This window comes from Corvus kubaryi, unplaced genomic scaffold (genome assembly GCF_017639235.1).
Source record: "Corvus kubaryi isolate FWS band 111438036 unplaced genomic scaffold, C.kubaryi_AGA036_p1.0 split1-131, whole genome shotgun sequence".
In the NCBI taxonomy this organism is placed as follows: Eukaryota; Metazoa; Chordata; class Aves; order Passeriformes; family Corvidae; genus Corvus; species Corvus kubaryi.
In genome coordinates, this window is record NW_024582073.1 from 14,991,723 (window position 1) to 15,000,286 (window position 8,564).

At 37.7% G+C, this 8,564-nt stretch overlaps 1 protein-coding gene across 4 annotated transcripts in view; it reads left to right on the forward strand.

The window, feature by feature from the left end:
- The window catches only part of KCNIP4 (potassium voltage-gated channel interacting protein 4), a 399,356-nt gene that overhangs the window by 95,753 nt on the left and 295,039 nt on the right, over nt 1-8,564 (forward strand). The gene's annotated exons all lie outside the window — the stretch shown is intronic.

Here is an 8,564-nt window from a genome sequence, read left to right on the forward strand (position 1 = left end):
TCCTTGGACATAAGATAACTCTAATAGCTTTTTTATTTTTTTTTTTTGACCGAAGAGCTTATCTCTTCCATTTTTAATACACTTACCACAGTAAAGATAGCTGTCCTGTTCTGATGGGAAAAAGTTTGATGTCATAATTTTTGTAATATAAAGCATGATTTCTATTTGGTGACTGAAGGTCTATATTGAGGCACAGACCAGCTGATATGAACAAGGAAATTTCTGCACAGCCTAAATAGAAGTAGTATTCATATCCACCATATAAGACCCTGTAAAGTTTAAAGTTTACTATTGTTCTTCTAGTGTACAAGTGTTGTTTTCTTCTAGTAATATTTCTTCTCCTCACAATGAAAGATACAAGCAGTGATATTCCTCTGTATCTTTATGTTCCTGAGTATCAGTGTTGATTATATAACATGTGTGTATTATATCAAAATTATTGTCCTTTGTACTGATCTGTAGAGTTTGGAGTTGTGCTTATTACCAGCCTTTTACTTATTTCCTTGTTCTAGGCTTCAGATTTAGATATTTATTTACAGGCAACTAATGAAGTTATACTCACCTTGACCATATACTGGTTATTATCATTGTCACTGACTTGTAACTTTATAGTAGCTGAGTTCATAATCACACTGCTTCACTTCCTTAGGCTATAGAGCTGAAAAAAGTTTTGTGTTTATGCTTAAGGCCTTTACTTGATCACATCTTAAGAGTGCTGTTGCTAGGAGACTGCAATGATTTCATACTCAATTTCTACAGTTTCCTGAGGTCTCATGCACACGGTCCCAGGTACCTGCCCTACCACTAAGTGCTCCCACCTGGGAACCAAAAATCGTCTTTCACCGATGCCTTTGTGTCACATGTGAGATTGAATTCCCTGGTTGCTCCTTTTTCCTGCTTTTAATCTCTGAGATTTACTTTGCCTCTTTTCATGACTGGTCCCTAGGGACTGGTTTAAAGTGGTATGAAAAGGGCAGATGAGGGAGGTTTGCCCTGAAGCCACAAGTAGTTGTGGCCACACTTGTCAGAGAAATGGCCATACAGTTACAGAAGAATATGTGATAGAAGGTAGGGAAATGATGATACTGCACAGATAAGGCCATCAAAATCTACTCACTGTATGTAGTGTGCAACTTCAAGACCCTAACACAGACTCAGATGTTTCCTTTACAGGTCCAGCAATGCTAAATGGGTGTGATATCCTCTGATTCATATCCCTGATGACCATTTCCTGCCTGAACCACATAATGGGTAGCTTCTTCAGGCTTAATCTGTATCACAAAACCTACATGAATTTCCAGTTGCCTGGAGATAATAATAAAATGATTTTTGGAATGTATTTTTTTTGCCTGTAATGAAAATAAGGGTGCAGAGTAGAAAAAATATTATTTTGTTTAGAGTGGTAGAGTTTTAAGTGCATATAAACCTTTCTTATTACTCATGAGCAAGGTTTAACTCAGGTTTATCAAACCATAGATATGATCAGATCAATTCTATTTAAAATGGTTTTCCTCTATGTCAGTCAAATTTTACGTACTTTGTGTGAGAGCTCATCAGCTGTATTATGTGGGAAGAAGATCTATGGGTCCTTATTACAATCACAACTGTTCTGGAAAATCTGGAGTAGACTGGTAACTGCTCATGTTCCCCAAAGGGCATAACTGAAGGATTCCCCAGGAATGCTGATGAACTGTTTTTCCTGTCAATATCTGCAGGACCCTGCCAGGAGGGAAAAGACAGACCATAGACCTAGCAATGTGGTAATTTAACTTGCTCTCAACACTGGTACTTCATATTTAATAATTAACAGAATCAAATTGTGGATGAAGGAGAGCTGTTGCAAAACTGCTTCAACCAAAATGTAGGCTTTGAAGAAATGTTTGGGCTGTGGTACCTCTCTTCTGTCTTTCTCGTCCCTGAGGTAGTAGCTGCAGTATATTCACTGAAATACATTACAATTCATGCCAGTTAAGGATGTGAAAACTTAAGGATTTCCACTTTCCATCTTAAATTTTAGGTTAATTAGAGGATCAAGCCATAGCTAGCATAAAAGGGGAAAGAAAATGCCTGAAGACTGTGGGGAAGCCCTTGACTTGGAAGAAGAACTCTAGGTTTTGACCACTTATGGGAAATCCTAGGGGCGAATAAGTTGCAATAAGTTGCAACAGATAATTATTGAAGCTATGAAGTCAACCTTTTTTAAACTATATATATATCTATATTTCAGATAAGTATAGATACATACATAGATGTAGGTTTATATACATAGGTGTATTTTTTCATATATATTGTGAAAAAAAGCTCCTTTTGAATATTTTAATTACTGGCTTAATCTGTGTTAGTTATAGAATTCTCATTGCTAATTTGGAGAAATGCCTATTCTATTAAGAATGCTGCATACCCAGTATTGGCTTGTTTACAACCAATTTCTGATATTTTTCTCTTTAACAGGTTAATGTAGGTGTTGGGGTCAAAACACAACCTTCACAATATTTTTATTTTGTATGGACATGATATAGATACATTTTAGTTATATCAAATCTCAAAGTTTTATGGAACTTATAGATTATTATAGCTATGGTTTCTATAACAGGAAAGATGTTTCCTTCTGGTTTTTTCTGTTCAGATTTCTCTTCCATCAAATATAGATATAAATATGTGCAGAGTCTGATACAATTAAATGAGTTATAAGAACCTATCTCTTTTGTCTTGGAGGTAACCCCAAAATTTCTTGTAAATGGAACTCAGATAAGACTCCAAAGCCACAAAAAAAAAAAAACAACCCACAACAACCCAAAAAAACCTCATTTACTTGATATTAGTGTGCCTCAATCTTCTGTTTTTATTTGAGGATACTCAGCAATAATACATTTTTAAGTTGAAAGGTATGACCATATATAAAAAACAGGATCTGTATAATAAGGAAGATACTATTTTAGTTTTTTGTAGAAAGTTTATTGATAACACTGCCCATACAGATTTGTATACAGGTATTCTATAATATATTGAATATTAAAAGTGAGTACTCTGGCTTCTGCAGTGAGAATTTTAGAGTGCATGCACAGAACTTAATGTGCAACATGAAAACTGCATTATGCCATTTTATGTTTCAGCAGATAAGTCCCAGTCTTGTTTATTCTCCAGCACAAACCACTGGCTGGCTGTAGAAGGTCAGGCTGGGAAGTTGCTCATGTTTGACACTGCAGCATTTGGGAGTGATGAATGTTTAATTAGGCAAGGTGGACCGTGGGGGAGGTTGTGGCAGCTGTAGCTCCTGGTTGACTGTCTGCAGTATCATCTTAGAGTGTTGTGTGAAAATGAATCCTTGGGGTAAGCTTCAAGGACACTGAGTAGGTAAAAAAAGGTGTTCTGAGAGCAGCTACCTCTGGGAAGGTAGGAAAAATAGAGATAAATGTTTTAAGTACTTCTGTTACACTGGTCAAAAATTATGGTTGGCTAAGCCAACATGTTTTATTAGTTTACATAAATGTAAACTATAAATGTTTGAACCTATAAAGTCTGGGACTACAACAGCAATGAAAGTAATTTATTTTATGCAGGTATTAGCTATCAGAATAGAGCACATGTATAATTTGTTGATATTATGCAAACAGTGTGAGGTAGCAGTCATTTCTCTGTAGCCCTATTTTAAACACAGCAACAGAGCTGTTTGAAGATATTATTCTTAGCAAGCTTTCAGGAGAAATTAAAAACTATAGACAAAAGTGGGAAGACTGTATTAATTTTCACTAGCATAGGCCAAAATAAAAATTTCTTATTATTTTGTGTTCCACATTTAAAAACATTGCATGCAGTTTGAATAAGTAACAGTTTGGCTAATAGGAAGGTTTTAATTCCGATATGAAGAGTATAAAAAGAATTAAAGAAGGTAAGTACATCTGTCTTCATGACCAGGGACGTTGGCAGTCCCCTCACTCTTTGTCCTGGGCTCTGTGGAAGTTATTTTTCCCACAAGACAGAATGTGATAATTTCCTGATCCCACATAGACATCCATTTTAATATGGAACGCATAGAGCAAGAAATAGTTTCATGTTCCTTGTTGTCACTATAGCATTTTAATCTAAGTAAACTTAGCTATCGTGCAACTGCTGATCAGTTAGGAAGGGAACATATGCCTGCATCTCTGCTTCCCCAGCTCATATTCTATCATATAGCCATCTCTGGTCTGTGTTAATATCCAAGACTAAATTTGGGCAAATGACGTCCAAGAGAATTTTTGTTGCTATTCACTGGCTGTGGCTAAAAGTGGTAGCTGATATTTTCATAGACATCATGAATAATTTGGAATTACTTCTGCGGTTTCCAGTGACTTCTATGATGAATGACTCCCATCCTGCTGCATCCACTTGAATAATGATGGTGAACTTTGGACACCTCAGTGCACAATACTGTCAAGTCAAGAAGCATAAGTCCACAGAAGAACTATTAAAATAAATACAGTAGGGATTGTAATTTAGGAGGACCCTTACTTTTATGACAGGCAAGGAGCAACTGAAGAGATCTGATGATGGTCATCTACTTGTGGCAGCTGTTTATTATGCTCTATCGTAAACATCTTGCTGTTACCTTGTGTTCACCCATCTGTTTGTTTCTGCCCATCTGTTATTGATTGCCATGTGCTTAGGTTGTAAATATCACTGTTGTTTGAAATTAAAAAGGTTAAAAATCCTCTGATTAAAAAAAAAAAAAAACAGTTGTGGAATTAAGTATTTGCACTAAGGAAAAAAAAAGCTCTTACAAGCCTCTGGAGTCAACATCGAGGAAACTGTTTACAGGTTTTCTGTGCTCCTGGATAACTTCCTGTGGTTACCCTTTCTGATGAGGTTGAAACATTTAATTGAGTTGATTTTTGTTGTAAGATTTCAATTTGCTTTTAGTCAATAGCAAGGGCTAGTTCAGGAGGAAATTTTGTTTTTTGAAGTCAGAGGATTGTGTGCAAATGAAAGAGGTATACAAGGTAAATTGCCTGTAAGAAGCCAATCAACCTGTGCTCTGTATATGTCACTTCAGCTTCTGCTGGTTTTTTTTATTCTCAGACTGGCAAACTTATATTTGGCATGCACTGTCATCGTTAGTCTATGGCTTTCTTTTCATCAAATATCTGTGATGGCTTTTTTTTCTCTCCCTAAACCATTATATGTGCTTTTGGCATTTGAGTCTTTGCCATTGTTACTTAATATGACAACAACCAAATTTAATTTCTTCTTGAATGTTTTAAGAGATGTTTTGCCTATTTTTTTATTAAATAAAATCTGAATTTAGTAACTTCTTCTCTCTCAAAACAAAACTATAATGCTAGCTAATTCATCATTATTCACCATTTAATGCCAGGATATTGCAATGGTCAGTTATGCGACGCGCAATGCTTTTGGGGTTTAGATTTTTTCTTTTTTGAAAGAAGAGTCAAACACATTGTCCCAGGAACCTAAGCAATCTAAAAATCATTGGTTTTCTTTACTTTTTTAAAAATTTGTTTTCATGTTGCAGTTAATGTATTTCTCTTTTGGTTTGTTCTGTTTTATAGTGAAATACTATTCCTACACAGGAAAAAGTAAATAAATACTGATACATACCTTCCAATAATGACCAGCTCTGAACTACAATATTGGTGTAATTTTTTTCTTTTGTAGTGTTAGACTAAAGCTGTATCAGTGTGTACCCTCCTCTAAGGATGGTTAGGTCGCACTTCAGTTGCCAACAGGTAGGCCTGGGGCAGAGACCTGTGATGCTGAGACCCTAACTGAAGTTATAAAAATGCATGTAGAATTTCATCTATGGACTGAATAGAATTTAATTTCATACATTTTTGGTTTTGGACTGCTTTCTTCCCATGGTGACAAAGATTTTTAAGATTTTTCTTGTAGCTTTGTGTAGAAACCCTCAAAGGAAGAAAATATTTTATTGTTATAAATTTGTTTGTCCTGACTGTGCTATAGTATGCTTTGTACATTCAGGGAAATGTTTACATTTTGCTTTTAAACTTGACTGCAGTTGTTGACAGTCTTTTACAAAAACTGCATATGTTTCCTTCCTAGTCATTTCATTCTTGCCAAGTACTTCAAAACAAAGTAATTTTGTATTTTATATTATTCTAGGAGCCCATGAGCTGGACTTAGTGAAACGATTTGAAAATCCAGTTTACAAACAGCTTTTACTTTTTCCTTCCATTTGCTTTTCCTAATGTCTGAAAAAAACCCTTCTCTTTTGTTTTATTCCTCCTCCATTATACTTAAATAGTGGTTTTTCTAAGTACCTGGTTCCAAAGTCTGGAACTGATTCAGTTCTACGAACTGATCCAGACCCTTCTGACATTAAGAGGATCTTTTTTCAATGGGTTTTAGTTCAGCTCTTTGGATTATGAATTATTAGGAATGGACCGAGCTTGTAGATATAAAAAAGTATTTATATACCTCAGTGCAAAGAGACTGGCTCTGACTGAGGACCTTAGTGTGTCTCATCAATTGAAAAAAATTAAAAAGGTGTATTACCAATATAGAGAAATTGATATTGTCCAACTGTCCATCATATTATTTCACTATATTGTTAAAAAGTACTATGGTAGTTTTATTACCGTTTTCTATTCTAACTTTCCTGTGCCCTTTTCTCTGATTTGCTCTCTTGATTTGGGAGAAAAAACCTTTAGTCTTAGTCAGTCTTTTCTGCTGACCAGAGAAATATTGGGAGATAGATTTAGATCCAAAGCTATCAAAATACTGCACTGATTGTTAAAAATACCTAGGTGAAACTAGTCAAAAATCTTTCATGAACTCCTCCTTAGGTAGCAATTACTGTTATTGGTGTGTTGAAATGTAAAAGCTTAGGAAACAGTGTCAGAACTGATACAGTTTTGTTTGTAGGTGTTTTTTGGGCAGAAAGAAGATCAAAGCATGGTGTTGGTGATACATGCTTATGGCTTTAGAAAACCAGTATTTCAGTTCTTTAAGCTTCAGTTATTTTCAGTTCCTTATTTTGAAGCAACACTGCTAGTGAAAATTCTATAAAGCAATTGGAGATGTCAAAGGATTAAAAAGGTCAAGTACTCCAGCTGAGAACCATTTGCATTGACCCTTCAGTCCTCTTCTAAAGAAGAGATACTAACTTAATGGTTTCAGTATCCCTTTGCCTCTACCAGCTATTTAAGGAGTTTTCCTTGCAGAGACCAGAGGAGTTCAGAAATTTGTAAGGCACACTGGCATCTCCAATACTTCAGAATCTGACGGGGTTTGGGGGTTTGGTGGTGGAGGGGGGGGTGGTGGTGGTGTTTGGGTGTTTGGTTGGGGGTTTTTGTTTGTTTGTAGGTTTTGGATTTTGGGGGTCTTTTTTTGGGAGGTTTTCTTTGGTCAAACTGTATTGTGTTTTTTCAGAAGAAACTGTGCCAAGAAATTAGTTCCTGCTTAAGATGAGTGGCTGTAGGAAGTAGTACAAACATAAAATACTGGAATTTGCCCATATCCTTCTCAGACTAATCCCTGTGTTGGAGTAACCTGGGGGCTTCTGTGAGCTATTTTATTTTGGTTCTTTCCATTATCTGTGTAGCCTCACTGGAAGCATAAGACAGCATGCTTGTGCTTCAGATAGCAGACACAGAAAACTGTGTCATCTAACTGCAACTTTGATAATGCTTTGATGTATTGTGTCTAATGTATTTATCTCTGCGCACTCCATAATATAGACAATAGCTTGAAGATGTGCATTTGTTTATTGTAATTTTTTAAAGGCGTTCACCAAAATGTTTTATGGTCAGTGCTGTCATTAAAATTAGATCAGTCGATGATTTTCTTCTGTTCAGCTTTTCCTTAATGGGTTGTCTTTTTTTTTCTTTTTAACTGTATTAGGCATTACATATTGCATCACCCTCTAATGCAATAGAGCTGTTCTCGAGGAGGGAAGTATTCCAAGGGAAACGAAAACATATATTCTTTGGGTTCTGTGGTCATGGATGAAGACTATGGAAGATCATTTTTATTAATAAGAAACACTTCTCAGCAAGTTGGAACACAATGAATTTGTAAGGGAACAGTAAGGCGTACAGGTAGCTTCCGAGACTTCCTTGGAGAGATCCTAACCACACAAAGCTAACTGTGCCAGAGCCTATTTCCCAGCTGCCGCAGGTCAGGGAGCTGGAAAGCAGGGGCACGTCCCCGCACAGAGCTACCAGCTGGGTTTCTGCTTCTTTCTTCCTCTTGTACAGGTGTGCAGTGCCCCGGCCTTTCCATGACCTTCAGACAGGCTACGGGGCCCGAGGCCGACATGCAAGAGTGCAAGTGCAGTGGAGCCCCGCCAGCTCACACCTCGATTACATCCCCGCAGGTCTGGCACGGGCAGGACCGTCCCTCGGCTCCGCCGTGCGCGGCCGGCCTGGGCGGGGCTCTGCTCTCGGCTGGGTTCCCCCCGCCCAGCGCCACGGAAACGGAGCAGTGCCGTGCCCGGGCCAGCTCCCACCTGCCCGCCCGCTGCTCGCGGGAGGAGCGCCGAGCGGAGCGGCTCCCGGGGCGGTGCTGTGCTGCCTGCGTGGGGCGGGCACCGGCACCGCCCCGCCCGC